Genomic DNA, 16,916 nt, shown 5'->3' on the forward strand with positions numbered 1-16,916 from the left:
TTTATCTGTGTAAACCCGGTCTGTTCATGGTTCCCTCATTTCTGCCAAAATTATTTTTTATTCCACCTAATAAAAAAGTTTCTCCAATGACTGTGCATTCATTATGTTCTTGGAGAACTTACGCCATTGCAGATAAATTCAATCAAAACACTGTTTTTACATAATTGAGCTAGAATCTGATTTAATATATTTACCAATCACCATTCCTTCTTCTCTTGGTCCAATAAAATAAGTTCATTTCTCTTTTATATGGTAGTCACTCATCTATACAAAGTTATCAAGTTCCTTTAAACAGATGTTGTTATATTTGAAAGAAAAAAAATTCTGGAAACTTTAGTACATTAGTAAACAATATTTAGTTATTTGAAAAATTCAATGGTTATAGTTAGAAATACAGATTTAGTTTCCATTCAGGCAGCCTTTGCATATTTCAGTATGCTTTAAATTTCAAAGTTTAAGAAGGACCAATAATTGTCTTTATTTTTCAAAATACTTTTTCTTCCAGTGTTGATGATTCTGTTTCCCCTTTTAACTATTTGTAACATATAGAAGGGACAGATTTCCCTTTGAAATAGAATGAAACTTAGATATAGCAGCTACTAATGATCTCAAAGATGTTATGACATTTTGAAGTGGCCCAGTTGGTTGAAGAGATTAAGAATAATGAGGTACAATTGTATGGGGAATATAATCAAAATAATAATGCATACATTGTGCAAAAATGAAAAATGATGTAAGAATTATATAAAATAAAACATTAAAAAAAGAATGATGAGGTATGCAATTGTTGCAAAGTGGACAAAGGAATGTTGTGCATGGATTGATGCATTGTAGCATCAGTGGAGATTCTCTGTACTGTACTTGCTTAGTGTTATTTGAAAAAGCCTGATAGTCTTATTTTCACCAAACTCTTAAACCTATTACCTACTCTTAATTTGTATGTGGTTCAGAGAGAATTAGAAAAGTAATTGATCAAGAGAAGAAACATTTCTTTGTGTTTTAATGTGGCTTAGTTATTGATGAGCTATATGTTCAAAAAAAGAGTTTGACTGTTATCAGTCACATAACAATCACTGATTGTTATGAAGTATTGTATAAACTTGTTGTCTATACAACTTTTTACCTCTCATTGTATCAAGACTCTATAGTAAACATATAAAGAAATATTTCCATTTATCTTGGAGCTGGGGTTGGGATCATCATCCAGTATAAATTGGCCGATAGATTTCAGCAAGGGTAAGAACATTATTTCATATTATCTCATAAATGTTTGTTTTTACTTGTTTAAAAAGCACAATCTAAGCTTTATTCAAGAGCAATCTAAGTTCCTTTTTTTCCTCACACTCCCCAATGAGCTATTTATTTTATCTTGGGCAGATGTATTGGGAATTTGTTATGGAGTCACCAGTATGTTCACATACACTGTTACCTAATAAATGTGTAATAGAAAAAAAAAAACGGAATACTATGAGCCATATTAATTTCCTGTTTTAAATTATTCTTCTATGGACATGCTCATAGTTTCAGAGGGTAGTTGTACTTTTGTAAGGACTTATGAAATAAGAAAAAAAGTCATGCTAAAGAATTTGTTTTTGTTTGTTTCTTGGCTAAATCCCAAATTGAAGTAAGTTGTTTTGGATTTGATCCTAGTTTTCATTTGTAGGCCTCAAAAAAAGTGTGGCATAATTTGTCACCAGGGGAAAGCATGTATAGGAAATGCGAAAACAGGGCAGCCACCACGACCTCTTTGGAAAGAGAGATATTGTGGCTAAAATACAAAAGTAATGTTGGTCCCCTAAGATCTGAGCACTGAGTTGCTGTTTCTCAAAAAACTGTAAAATAATTTGCTATTTTGTAGAAGAATGGAAGGAATATTGATCATCACTTCAGTTTTTCACCTTCTCTTAGCTTCTTTTCCATACCAGGTTCTGGAATAGAATGTTCCAGAATCTTTTAGGAACATGGGATTTTGAATTATTGATGGATTTTCTTTGGGAAATGTCCAGCAAGCATTAGAGTAAAATCTGAGCAGTGCAGCTCAACGTGGCCTAGGTGTTTCTCATCCTGGGCTACCTCTCTGGTAACCCCCTAGAACAGAGTTTAGAGAAAATAGCATCTGAACCTGCCTAGAGTTGCGGTGAAATCATTCAACCCCGTCAGTCGCAAGCTCTTCCCAGAATCACTTGAGTATAGTCAGGAAATGGGTTAAACAGTAGGTGAAGGTGTACCATTAAATAAGAAAGTGAAAATCAAAATCAACAAAAAACTATGAACCAGAGACACTTTTTGGGGGGTGGGGGGCGGGAGGGGAGGGATTGGGGTCAGAATGGGGGGGGTTGCAATTGTATGGGGAATATAAAAATAAAATTTATTATAAAAAAAAAAGTGGACTGAAATTAGTGAGACTTGATATTCTCTCCTCTGTGATGTTGCGTCTACAGATCATGCCCTAGAGGAAGTGTTGGTTTAAAGTCATGGAAAATAAAATGCCTAGTACAAGGTTACTTGCTTAGTCCTCAGCTTCTGTTTTAAAAATGTCTATTGTCCTAAACATAAAAACTTGAAGATATGCTGTATTTCTTTTAAGTTAATTATTTTATAGTTATAAAAATGAAAATAAAATATTACGCAGTACTCTAAAAGAAAAATAGAGCACCTGAAACCAGTCACTTGACCGTGATTTCACTTAAGTGTCTCATCTTGACCCACATGCATGGGTGTTCTTCATCACTGAATCACAAGTATTTTATTGTGCTTTCTGCCTGATTTTGTCTCCCATTGTATGACCTATTGGGTCATTAGGTAAAATATATTAGACAGTAAAACATAGACCAGATCATGTATGTTCCCCAGTGCCATTAATATATTTTTTAAAGATTTATTTATTTATACAAGAACCGTGGTACAGGCCAGATTGTGGGAGGGTTAAGAGGATTCTCCAGAGACCGAGTAGGGAACAGAACAGGCAGACTGACTGAAATACTCAGCTGAGGGGAGCAGCAGGCAAGACAGGAGAGGTCTGCCTCGCCATGTGGGTATCTCCCTGGCTGGCCGGGATCGAACCTGTGCTGCAGAGGCTGTGGACAGCATTACAGTGCTGCTCTCAACTGCCTGCACCACTAGGGAGGTCCTGTAATATTTATAAGTTCATTTCAGAAGGTCACAAAATTAAGCTAAAATTTGATGGTCACAAATTAATTTTTGACAATGCTCCTAGTTTTTGAATACTAGTCTCCAATTTTCAACTATTTTGGATAATTCTATAATGCTGTTCCCCCTCCTTTGAATTAGATTTTCAAGATAAATCTTAGGGTGGAAGAGTGTAGACATTTCACGGTTTTGAATACCTATGACTCATGCCAATTTACAATCATGGCAACCATGTGCAGGGGTTCTATCAGTAGCTAGATATTGTATTTTTGATGCATTTGTTTTATTAATCACCCAGGCTGATATTATTGGGAAAAATCAGTGTCAGAAGAGGGATTGCTATACTCAGACCCTCACCTGCTCAGAACCTTCACAAATTATATGCCTTTAATTCATTATTTCACTAATGATTAAAAACATTTTGAGCTTCAGAGACTGTGGGCATGATGACTCAATTACCCTTATCCTTGTTAATTCTCTTTCCCTGCAATAATAGTTTTATTGGGATACATTATGAAACTTGTATAACCATAAATAGCCATGGGTCATACTGCATTCTGCAAAGTACAAGTTACTTTGACATATAAATCTAAATGAAAAATGAGACTATATGCACATTTTAACATTAAGAGAAGGTGACAATTTTATTGTATTTTTTTCCTTTGTAAAATTTTCTCCATTGTACATTCTTGTAAATGAAATGTGGTAGGCTATAATAACCAAATGGAAATCCATCTTTCTTTAGGATAAATTATTTGATTAGTCAGTTACTCACATATAACCCAAACAATCTTTGCTTTTTTAAAAATGGAGAGGCAATGCATACCTTGGACAAAGATGAATGGAATTCAGCAACAAAATTGATTCATCTAAAATCCCAGGTGGATTGAGTGAGTGAGACTGCATATCTCAGCTCTTTCTCTGTGTGACGTTGTTTCTCTCTTACTCAGTGACCTGGATTCTTGAGAGGGAGCCCTTTGTTTTTTCTTCAAGTGATTTTTGTTTTTGAGGCTTAAACATTGGACCAAAGCCTGGGGACTGTGAGTGTAAGTAGTGCATTCTCTTTTTGGAAATAAATGGGTAGATACTTGAGAATAATCCCAGAGCTAAGAATAACTTGAAACTGCCTTTCGAGATTGGCCTGGATTTTAGTCTTTTACTCACTAGGAAGGTTTTTTAAAATGGAGTAACTATGTTTTGGTTCCATTCAGAGAGGATATCGGGGACTCACAGGGAGGTACCCTGTTCATTTGTCTCTAATTTTGCAAAGTTCAGAATGTATGTATGTGTGCATGCTTGTGTATTTGTATATACACATGCATACTTGTGTATTTGTATACTTAATAACATTAGTGACTTTTTTTTAGAATTACAAATTAATGCACACTCATTGCCAAAAGTGTGTGACATTAAGCTATAGAGACCATAAAGTGAGAGTTTTCTTCTCATATGTACTCCACTAACACTTAAAAATAAGTGATATTCAGAGTTCTGTGTATTCTTTCCAGAGATTTATAACGTGTATATCTAAATATGATTTCCTAAGAATGGATTCATACTAATGTGCTTTTCTTCCATTTACTATTATAGCAAAGTACATTTTACCTCACTATAGTATACAAAGTCATAGCAGGTAATTGTGAAAATATAGATAAGGATAACAAATAAAAGAGATGTGCCTGTTTTCACATTCCTAGCTTTCATTCATTTGTATTTTTTGAATAAAAGTTGGATCACTCCATATATATCGTTAGGATTTTTTTATCCTAATATATTTGTACATTTCCCTTAGGATTAAATGTTTCTCTATGAAGTGCTATGTTCTGGCTGGTTATTAAAAAAAAATGCCAGAATTTATTTAGCTCATATATTGTTGGGTATTCTGGTTGTTTTTACTATTTTTAATAGTATAAGTGATTTTCATATCCACACAAACATATCTATGTATATGTTTACTGATTCCACTGTTTCCTAAAATTGCAATTGCTGACTCAAAACATTTGAAATTTGCTGAAATATAACTAAATTCCACTCCTGAAAAAAGAGTTTTAATTTTATTCTCCAAGGAGTAATTCACAAGAGCACCTGTTTGTGAAGAGATTATTTTTAGACTCTGCTATGGTCCAAAGGATTAATTGAGATGGTACATAAACTGTGGAATGAGCTTCAATGTTACTGAACCACTAATTTAAGATTAAATAGTTACAAATTTATCACTGGCATAACTCTAGCTAAGAATTACTTGTCAAAAGTGATTTGGTGAGTCTCTAATACAAAAATATCAAGTATAAGATATACACCTAAAATAGTATATTGAATGTAAAATATATTATTAAATGTAAAAATCACATTTTAGCACATTTTAACCAACTTGTCTATCATTGTACCTATATTAGGATAGGCTGCTAGTGTGCTGGAATAACAAATAACATCAAAATCTAAATGACATAAAAGCCAAAGAATATTTTTTTTGATTTATGTTACTGTTAGCTGTGGTTCCCTATAGCTCTTTTCTTTTCTTTTTTCTTCATTTCTCTGGATTAAGGTTGGTACACAAAATAAATAAATTGAAGTTATGATTTCAAGCCCTAGAAATTTGATTTTTTTTTAAATAATAAATTTTATTTTTATATTCCCCACACAATTGCAGCCCCCCCCATTCTGACCCCAATCCCTCCCCTCCCGCCCCCGCCCCCCTAAAAGTGTCTCTGGTTCATAGTTTTTTGTTGATTTTGATTTTCACTTTCTTATAGTTATTCATTTTCCTGGTCCCTTATTTAAGTTTTCTAGATTCCTGCTATGAGTGAGACCATCCGGTATTTTTCTTTTTCTTTTTGGCTTACTTCGCTGAGCATGATCCCTTCCAGCGCCATCCATGTTGCTGCAAATTGCATGTGTTTATCTTTTTTGAATATAGCTCTTTTCTAATCCATATTCTCTCTGGAACCCAAGCTGCAGAAGTTTTATTGGGAATATCACTGATTTTGTAGCAGAGAGACAAGAGGTGTGGTGCAACCACAAATAAACTTATGCTCAGAAGAGATACACATTACTTCTTCACAATTCATTAGTCAAAGTGAGCCAAATAGCCATTCCTTGCATCAGTGGGGTAGAGGAATATAATTGTCCTACTAGAAGAGGCAGCATAAGTAACATCGCCAAACCCACTATCAACTCTGCAGGAGATTTTAATTCTCTCCCATGAAGGAGCAGCAACTATTTTAGACCAGAATAAAATCTTCCTCTTCTTGATTCTGGAAGGGGATGAACATTTGGAAAGTTTTTGTCATGATGCAGTGCTATATTGCAACATTAGTATAAGCCTCAGTTTGCTAAAAACAACAACAAAAAGAAACAAAACCTTTTCATTCCCTTGCACTAGAGTTAAGCTACAAAATGAGTGATTTCATATGAATGAATTTCTATCAGTATTCAGTACTCAAAGGATGCAAACCTTTGTCTTGTTCTCACAGATAGGACCCATCTTTTTTTCCTATTGCTTTTGGACAATTTTTTACATTAAAAGAAAGGTCTGCTGCAGAGTAGCTGTTCAAATGTGATTTAATGCAAAGTCCCTTTTCTGTGTCTAGCACTGTTCTCTGCTGTTTGGGAGAGAGTAGGGAGAAACTTTTTAGGGACTCTGCAATTTTATATGAAAAAAAAAACTATATTTTAGCTTTTGTGTTAGTTGAAAAAAAAAAATCCCTTCTTATAAAATCCATTTTCTCTGTGGATGTTCCTTCTCTCATTATCAAGAGCAGCTCCAAAGAAAACTGATCTGATAAAATGCTACCACATTGAATTTTGCAGTTTAAATGTTTCATGTTGGAGAGATTCTATATAGCCCAGTATTAAATGGATGGAGGCACAAGAGATTCTTAGCATGTCTTAGGAGGTAAAATGTCTAGGAGACAAGATGACAGTCGTGAATATCTAAGGACATATGTATATGTGATATGATTGCTGACTCTTAGTTTTTATTTATCACCCATGTGTATCATGCCTAAAATAGCAGTCCATCCAATTCCAGTGTCTGAAGTCAGTTGTTTCTCACATCTTTTACTAGGTGGTGAATATAGTCTCTGGCTCATTGTATAGCTTGAATACAGATATCCTCCAGATTTCTAAAGTTTGCATTAAGCCACTTCAGTTTTAGGAAAGACTTACATTGGTAGCTTTTTTTGCCAACAGAAAGAAACCCAAAGAGAATTTTCTTTTTTTATGGCAACGGACAAAAAGCCAAAGCAGGGCCTCCCTCGTGGCGCAAGGTGTTAATCATAGCACTATGAAGAAATCAGCAGCCTCTGCAGCATGATTTTAATCTCCTGCTGGCCAGGTAGCTACCCACATGGTGCAGCAGAACTTTTGTGACTTGCCAGCTGCTCCCCTCAGCAGTGTATTTCAGTCAGTTTACCTATTCTGCTCTCCACTCTGTCTCTGGTGAATCCTCTCACCCCCACCCCCACACTTCTGGCCTGTACCCCAGCTCTTGTATGCACAAATAAATAAATCTTTAAAAACAAGTCAAAGCAGTGTTCACTGTTGATTTTGCAGCAACCCTTCTGGAGGAAGGGAGCACCCTGAAATCCCTGTGCTCTTTCCTGGTGAATTAAATTATATAGGCTGTGTGTTTATTATACCATTCTTGGTTTTGGTAGTGTTACCTTAAGGTAGTGTTACCTTAAGATTTATGTGTTATTTGGTATCATTTGGGAGGTTATTTGGAAGGTGGGGGGTGCTGGTAATGTTCCAAAATTTTCCCTTGTGAACTAATGGTAATTGCTTCTTCACTTGCCATGATTTGGGCCTATGAAAGGTTTCATAGGCAGCTTTGCTTTTAGATAACCAGCGAAAGTTCTACTAGAAAATCCCAAAAGTCTTTAAATCATATTTTTAATGTGCTCACACCTTGTCATTGCTATCATGAATTTATTCTCTTGCATATGAACAGGTTTTCACAGAGGTTAATTTATTTTCATTTTAGCTCTGAGTCACACTGAGATAATAGAGGATAGCTTTGTAGTTTACTCTCTTAGCTCTTTGCTAGAATTTTTGCAAAGTTGGCAATCAGAGTTTTTTGTATCACTTGTCACTTAAGATAGCAGAGATACTTTGTTGCTTAGAAGTATTAACCCTTGTTCTGCCCAGAATCCAGGAAATACTAAGTTCAAAATCATCAGGGACAATGTCTCCTCATGATCTAGTTCTGAAGTTGATGATGATACTTCCCTTTTCACTGAATTATACTAAGACCTTCACACTTTTTGAGGTTTCTCTGTAATGCTAGGTCTGTAATCATTGAAGTTTAAACAGATCTACAGTTACAAAATTTCCTCCAGAAAGATATAGGGGAAACAAATAAAGGATCAGGAAAAAACATAATTAAAAAAGACAAAGCTGGCAGGTGACTATAAATCAGAGACATTCTGAACGGGAGGAGAAGGCAGAGAAATTAAAGCAGGGGGTGGGAAGAGCACAAGGGACTATGATGATGGTTCACAGGTGACTTAGTAGTGGGAATTTTATGGGGACTATACCTGAAATGATAGATTAAAATACATCATTGTGTTTCAAAAATATTAAAATATTAATATTAATAGGAATTTGAAAAGTATGTGTAGCCTGGATATCATGACTTAGAAAGTCATCATAGCCCTAGATTACTCTTTTTCTGTGTGACCAGGATGGGGGTATAATGTTTATTGTCACATTTGGTAGCTCATAGGCTATAAGATGGCTATTCCACCATTAATACATCTTGTACAAGTAAGGACAACATTCCCTTGTTTTCCTGCATGCTTTTTATTTCTTTAACTTGCTATCCTGCACTGACTAAGATTCCTAGTACTATGTGAGATAAGAGAGGTGAATGCTTGTCCACATACTTTTTGAAAAAAACAAAAAAACAAAAAAACCTTTGGGATCCAAACATATGACAACTATCAAACTGAAACCTTATTTTGGAACTTACTGTCTCTCAATTCCTACCCCATGTGTTCATTTCACAAGGAAAAACTGAGTGAAAAAGCACTGTTGTTCCTGGCATGAAGTCTGAGTGGTAAGCCAGATAGATTAAAAAACAATTAAAAAGAAATAGTGAAGTGAGTGGATGTCCTTGCTTTGTCCCCAATCTTAGGGGAAAAACATTAAATCTGTCATTGTAATATATGATCTAACCTGTAGCTATTTTTGTAAATAATCAAATGGAGAAAGTTCTCTAGTCCTAGTTTCATGAGAGTTTTTATGATGAGAAAACACTGAAGTTTGTCAAATATACTTTTCTGAATTGATGTAATAATGCAAGTTTTTTTTTCTTCTTTGGCCTAAAATATGATGGATTATATTAATTGCTTTTTGGATACTATGCTAGACTTGAATTTCTGCACTATAGTACTTATTTGTAGTGTATCATTCTTTTTATGTATTGTTAAAATCTATTCACAAATCATTGATCATGTTTTTTTTTTTTTTTTTTTTTTTGCATGTACATTCATGAGCGATATTGGTATGTAATTCAGGTCTCTGTTAGGTTATGGTATCAGAGTAATACTGGCTTCATAAGCTGATGTGAGAAGTATCCTCTCCTCTTCTATTTTCTAGAAGAGATTGTGTTGAGTAGTAATTATGCAAAGTTTTGTTAGAATTCGCTGTTCAAACTATTGGTCTAAGATATTATTTTTTAAGATTTTTCAAAATTACTAATTGAAGCATTGGATAGTCACTGAACTGTTAATATTGCTTATTTAATATTTGGTGATTTGTGTTGGCCATGGCTTCTTTTTTTGAGAATTGGTCCATTTCATCTACATTATCAAAAATTTATGTGTAGAGTTGAGCATGGGGTTTCTGAATTAGAGTAAAGGTAACAATAGAAATTACACATTGTTAGGACTGGATTGTAATTCTCCACCTTTGAATCCAGTATTTCCTTTTTTGAACTATGACAAGTTATTTATCTGTATATTTACTGATTATACTTTCTCATAGCTTACAATTTTCATGAGGACAGATTATATCTCTTTTATTCTACCAATGATTAAAGCCTAGTAAAGAAGCAGGAATAGGCTGTACCTCAATCATTTTTTAATATGAATAGCCCAAACTTTAAGGGGCCTGGGGTACATCCTGTACCTCCCTTCTCTCATGCATTCTCCCCCCCTTGCAATCAAAATGTTGCTAAATAAGTACATATCACAACCTAAGGCATAAGGTATTTCTAATTTAGTTGAAGTGAAAGGGAAGTCATTAATAAGAATCATTCAGAAAAAAAAAAAATGATGTATACAGCCCAGAGAATCCATACTAATGAGTCAGGGAAAGGATTTACTCATGTGGGCTGAAGAAATCAAGGAATGATTCATAAAGTAAGGGAGGAAAAAAATGAATTCAGACTATTAAGCCAAGGATTAGGAGGAAAGAAATATCAGGAGCAAAAATGTGATTTTATGAGTTGATTCACACATGGTTGATGGTAATTAAAACTTCTCTTGCATCATCATGTATATGTATGCTTATTTTCCTATAATTATTGTTGAAAATAGATTATGTGTAGAAACACCTAAAAAAATGAACACCTAAAAAGCTATTTAGATGTTCATGGAGATGATATTCAATTGCAAAGAAAAAAAGTAAGAAAGGAAGGAAGGAAGGTAGGAAGGTAAGAATGAAAGAAAGAAAAAGAATCAAAAGTTCCCTATAGTTTTTATACTTCAGTCAATTTTTGGACCCTTAGTTTTCATCTTTGGAATAAGATAACTCCCTATGCGTGTGTGCACATGTACACACACACACACATCTGTTGTCTTGTTACAATCTGATTTGAAGATTGATTATATCTAAAAAAATAGCATTGGCATATTAAACATCAATTTGGTTTTCTTTGTTGTCATTCTGTCTATGTAATAACCAGATCAGACCATGACCAACATTTTTAATGATATTTAGTAAGCTCCATAGGCTTGGATTACACATATAATAATAACCAATGATGCCTTACACTATTGAAAATTATTAGTTTTTATTCACAGTCATTAACTTTAATTTTGTTGTTACTTTTGCTGAACAAAATATCAAAAATTCATACTCTACTGATGATATTCTTTTTATTTAAGGAATAAACATGATTATTTAAGGAATAATCATTTTACCCTGTGCTTATCACTTTCACCACTAGAACTTGGGCTGGGAGTTTCAAACTGGTGTGGCCATCTCTAATCTTTATTTGTTAAATAACAAGAAACTTTCCTAAGTTCTGGAGATATAATATTTCATACTAGATCCCTAAAAATCTATTAAGTTAATGTTGGAGAAGATAATGATAATCCAAGAGCTAATTAGAATTAAGCCACAGTACCAAGATGACCTCCCTCTTTGCTTAAAACATCCCTCTTTGCTTAAAACTATAGGAATCTGATCTTTATTTGAAGCAACCTTACTAGAGCTCTCACTTGGAGATGGAAAATACACCCCAGGGACTACCTGAGAATGCTCATCCTATTAAGCCTATGAGTTCCTTCTATTTGGGTCTCTGTATGGGGTCAATTTTCAGTGCTTAATTGTCTTATCTTCAAGTATAAAACAAAGTATATTTTCGTATGAACATTTAAATGGTCCTTTGTTATCTGCTAGAGATTTTACTCAATTTCAAATTTAGCAGTTGAATCAAAACTATCCAAAATACTAGAAACAGCTCTTTATTCTAAGAAAAACATAATTTTTTTTAGAAGAAACTCCTTAAATTAAGGGAAAAAAAGGAGGTAGGAGAGAGTGAAGCAAATTGTGAATGCAGTCGCAAGAAGGAAATCCACATTTTTCTTTAGGTATGCATGTTGCTTTGCAGAAGTGATTGATCATGTGATAGCTTTGCTATATAGGACCAGCACCATGAATTTTTCCATCTCTGATAACAGACTATATGTATGTGTGAAAATTATTCAGCCACATCAGGCATCACTAACATGGGGAAATCTGCAGGAGACTCAGGATCTCCTACTTGGGTGCCATATTTCTTATGTAAGGCATTTCTCTCTAGCCAACCCAGAGACATGTCACTTCATTCTCTGTATCTTGGACATGCTATTATTTTTTCCCTTACCACATTAGTTTCAACGTGTGTGTCTCCTTGTCCATATTCCCTATAGGGAATGTCAGTTCATTTAGGGATAGGGAAGAATTGTATTAATTATATTATCAATATCTTGCTATATACTCACCAACATTAGATACCAAATGAGGTGGCACTGATCTATTTTCTATAAACTGTCAATTCAAGTTTTTATTTTTCTTAGTTTCATAATGACATACACGTATAGCTCAATGGGTAGGTGAATGAATGGGTAGGTGGGTGGGCAGAGAGATGGATGGATGGATGGATGGATAGATAGAGAATGATTTGTAATGAAGTATGATGGGATTCATTGTGTGATGCCTCCATGGCAGATAATATGCTAGGAACTTGAGTTACACCAAACCATCCAACTATTTTTTTTTTCCCCTGGGATCTCTTTCATTTATTCAATTTAAATTCTGCAAATATAAACTGACTTTAGGAAAAAACAATGCCCCTAATAAGGTGGAACTAAATGTCTTGGTTATGAACCCAGACTAGTAGAATTTATTTGCTAGGCATTTACAACTTTGTGTTTTAGTGGTATTTCAGATGTAGTAGGAAATCAAGAGTGAAATAGGTGAATTGCTGTTTCAAACAACATAGTGTTTCAAACAATGTAGTGTTGGGAAAAAATCAGTGATTTTAATAAGTTGTGACTAAGAGTAAGTGTTCAGATTCTATATATCCAAGCTCCTTTCTCTAGAAATCCAGCCACATACCCTGAACTGAGCAGAGAGTTCTATTTTATTGATAAATAGACTGTAAGAATGAGAATTTAATACAGAATTAAAATGCAACTGTCTGTGGGAAGGTCTGGAGCAGAGGTTGGGAATGCATTTTTCAAGGTGGTTAATGAAGTGTGGTGTCAGAGGAAGCCAGTGGTAATTAGCAGTGTGTATATTAGGATGAGCATGGGTAAACTTGTCACCTCACACCTCCAAGGACCCAGCAGCATGGCGAAAGGTGAAGTACATAGGTGCCACTCTTACCCTTTGGTAGGAAAAAAAATGTGTGTGTAGCAGAAGGGGAAGAGCCTTTGGACCCCAGAATATTCATTGCTTACATTTGTCTGCTCATTTCCTATGTGAAATACCCTTTCACAGAACTGTTTTCATTGTTACAGCCATTTCCATAATTTTTACATTTATGATTGTTTACCATTATGTAGATTATTTGTGTATAGGTAGTAAACTTGGGTAGAACAGAAAAGAAAATTTCCTCCAGTTAAGGGAAAATGATCACTAATATTTTGGCATATTTTCTGCCCAACAACTTTCATGTAAGGGTTTTATTATTAACAGTTGTAATCTTGTGATGAGTACAGTTTTATCTGATTCTCCTTCTAATGTTTGGGCAGATTTTATGTCAGTAGAAATATAATGACTAGAGCTAACTTGCACTGCTTTCCTGCTCTATACACTTTATATACTCTGCTGCAATTATCACAGCAACATTAAGAGGCAGAGACTGTAACTATCTTCATTTGACAAGCAAGGAGATTGAGGCACAGAGAGGGAACCATCTTTTTTAGTATCACATGAATGGTCAATGCAGAATTGGCATTCAAAACCAGGTAGTCTAGTTCCAGAATCTGTACACTTTCACCTTGATATTAGACCAGCAACTGATCAACCTTCTGCATACTATTTGTAGTATTATGGATATGTCTATAGCATTCATGTTAATCTCTTTAAATATTTGAGACTTTGTGGTCCTGTGGTCTCTGTTATAACTATTGCACTATGCCATCATAGCACAGAAGCAGTAAATGGTCTGTAAATATATTCACCATAGTTACATAAGTGAACACTTTTGTATTTGGACAAAACATTACAGGCACAGAGGTTTGAATGTGTTATAATTTTCTTGGGTCACAGAATAGTATTTTTCAATCATCTTTTTTCCAGCCATTTCAAAATGACTCCCAAATTACAGACCAAATTAAAACAGGTTGAAGGCAGCTGTTTGTGGATATCTTTATCAGATTAATTAATGTTTTCAGCTTGAGGATGATATCCACAAACTAGTTTGTTGGAATTACTTGGTGTGCCTTGCCATGGACTAGTACTTGTTTTTTAAATTTTATTTATTTTTGTGTAGAAGAACTGGGGTGTAGGCCAGAGGTATGGGGGTGAGAGAATTCACCAGAGACAGAGTAGGGAGCAAAACAGGCAGGTTTACTGAAATACACTGCTGAGGGGAGCAGCAGGAAGACAGGAGAGGTCCGCTGTGCCATGGGGGTCACCTCCCTGGCCAGGGATCCAACTCAAGCAGGCCGTAGGAGTAATAGCTCTGAGACTTAATCCCTAGGCCACCAGGGAGAACCATAAACCAGTGTTTCTTGACCCAGGCTGGATATGAGTCATTTAGAAAAATCTTTAAAAATACCAATCCAATGTCCAGGTTTTATTCAAGATGGATTCAATCAGAATCTTTGGGAACAGGACATAGGACTGATTAGTTTTAAATCCTGTCCCAGGAGGTTGCTGATATGTGGCAGGTTTGAGGAGCACTGGCCTGCTCACAGATCCAGCTGTGCCACACTTCAGTGACATGGATGTGATCAGCCATTGTATTTTTCTCATCCAGTAAGAAGCCAAGTGTACCATTTCTGAGACTCATCTCCAGCCCTGTTTGACGTTCTGCCCATTTCCAGCGGAAGACTGAGCACGGCGTAGTCTATTTCCAGGCCTGCCATGAATATTTATACGTTGCCTGCATCTTTACAAATTAGAGAGCAGCGAGATGAATGAGAGTAGTGAATCAGAGAAGACACACAGTGTGATGCGGGCAGAAATTTACTATCTCATTTCTATTTAAAACCTGATGATTCAGAGAAGGAGGCAGTCCACATTCATTTTAGTAAATTCCTTAATACTCTCCAGCATGGCACTTTGGATTTTAACACTACTGGGGGTGACTTAATTTATTCCCAGGAAGAATGCCGCTCCATGTGTGCATGTGTGTGTGTGTGCGCGTGCGAGTGTGTGTGTGTGTGTATAAGTATGCATGATAAGCTAGATTTAAAAAAAATACAATACAAGGAAAAATGACTAGGTTAATTGTTAATTATTTTTGTTAAGCCTCCTTTCCCATGTTGTCTTGGTGATGGGGATGGACCTCTGACCCCTAATGAATAATTCTGAAGTCTGACAAAATGCTATTTGTTTCTAAATTGATTTTTAATGTTTTTGGTTTGCATTTTCTTCACTTAGTTAGCTTCCAACAATTATTCATTAGATGACTTTGCCTTTCCATCTTTCCCATGCTCAAGTTCAAAATAGATTTTACAGGAGACAAGTGTCAATATTTATTGTAGTGATGTTATGTTGTGACACTTCTGTACTAGAAGGGCACAGAAAACATGACAATACACTTTCATTTTTCTTAGTCTTTGATTATCTGGAAAAGTAGAACCATTTAAACACTGTCATTATAGTATAAGTACAACTTTTACTGTAAGTTTCCTATAATGTAGTGAGACCAAAGGTATTCCTGTTGCCTCCCAGAGGGTCTGCTTCCTTTGACTGAAGATCCTTTCTGAAAATAAATAAATAAATAAATATTTTAAAAATACAGAGAAGAGTGCTGGAATCAATTGCTTTCAGTCACTGCTCACAAGAGTGGGTGACAGAGATCTGGTGAAACACCAGTTGTCTCCACTTCAGCAACATCTTCTCTGGATCAGTAGCAACTCCACATGGACACTTGATGGATATGCAAATTCCAGTCTTCAATTGAAACCTGTGGAATCAGAAACTAAAGAGATGGGATCTGACAATCCTGCTCTAACAAGCCTTTGGGATGTATGCTCAAATTTGAGAACTGCACTGCTGAGAACATTCAAAATAACTGGTAGAGAGTTCAAGCTCCTCATTAATCCTGAAGAAAATCAACAAAGGAAGACAATCGTCACCAAATTTCTAGTTCTCTAAAAAAGATTCATATAATTACAGGCAGCATCTTCAACCTCACACATGAATTTGTAGCTAGTGGGCTATCATTTTCATTTTCTGTGGATAGTTAATTTTCCCCTGAAATCATGCTCCATCATCAGCATCTGGACTTGTACTATAGCAGTCACATCACTACTATGTGCTGCAGAAGTGATCTGGCAAGTAGGTCCACGCAATATCAGAGATTACTGACACAGAAGGGAAATGGCAAAGTAAAGGGAAAATTAATCTCCATTTTTTTAATAGCCAGTATGGAAATATATTTTCCAATGTTACTCTACCTAGAATTTCTAGAAGATCTTTAATAAGAAACAATACAGCCAGATATTTGTTCTTAAAGTTGTATCAGTGGGGTGATTTTAAAAATTGGGTGTAACTGCAAAGGTCCATAATGTATGGGAAATTTATGTAATTGATTTAAGGACTGTGGAGAGGATCATGTTTTTTAAATGCTTTGTTCTTTGCTGCAGTTCCATTTATCTCACTTATTTTATTGGGAAAATGTATTCATTCATTCAGTGAATATTTATAAATTGCCTACTACATGAATTAAGAAGACATGGTATATAAACGTAATGAAATACAGCTCAGTTACTGAAAATGGTCAACTCTTGCCTTTTGCCATTTGCGATGCCTGGATGGGATTATTCTAAGTGAGTTATGTCAGAAGGAGAAAGACAAATACCCAATGGTTTCACTCA

The 16,916-nt window shown here is 35.1% G+C and overlaps 1 protein-coding gene and 1 long non-coding RNA gene across 6 annotated transcripts in view; one reads left to right on the forward strand and one right to left on the reverse strand.

The window, feature by feature from the left end:
* Positions 1 to 16,916, forward strand: part of LRRC4C (leucine rich repeat containing 4C) — a 1,047,300-nt gene that overhangs the window by 142,189 nt on the left and 888,195 nt on the right. The gene's annotated exons all lie outside the window — the stretch shown is intronic.
* Positions 15,711 to 16,916, reverse strand: part of LOC119254530 (uncharacterized) — a 56,857-nt gene continuing 55,651 nt past the window's right edge. The window contains exon 4 of the long non-coding RNA XR_008553456.1: positions 15,711 to 15,799. This is a non-coding gene — a long non-coding RNA (uncharacterized LOC119254530). The remainder of the gene's footprint in view (positions 15,800 to 16,916) is intronic.

This window comes from Talpa occidentalis, unplaced genomic scaffold (genome assembly GCF_014898055.3).
Source record: "Talpa occidentalis isolate TD23 unplaced genomic scaffold, MPIMG_talOcc4v2.1 talOcc4.3, whole genome shotgun sequence".
NCBI lineage: Eukaryota > Metazoa > Chordata > Mammalia > Eulipotyphla > Talpidae > Talpa > Talpa occidentalis.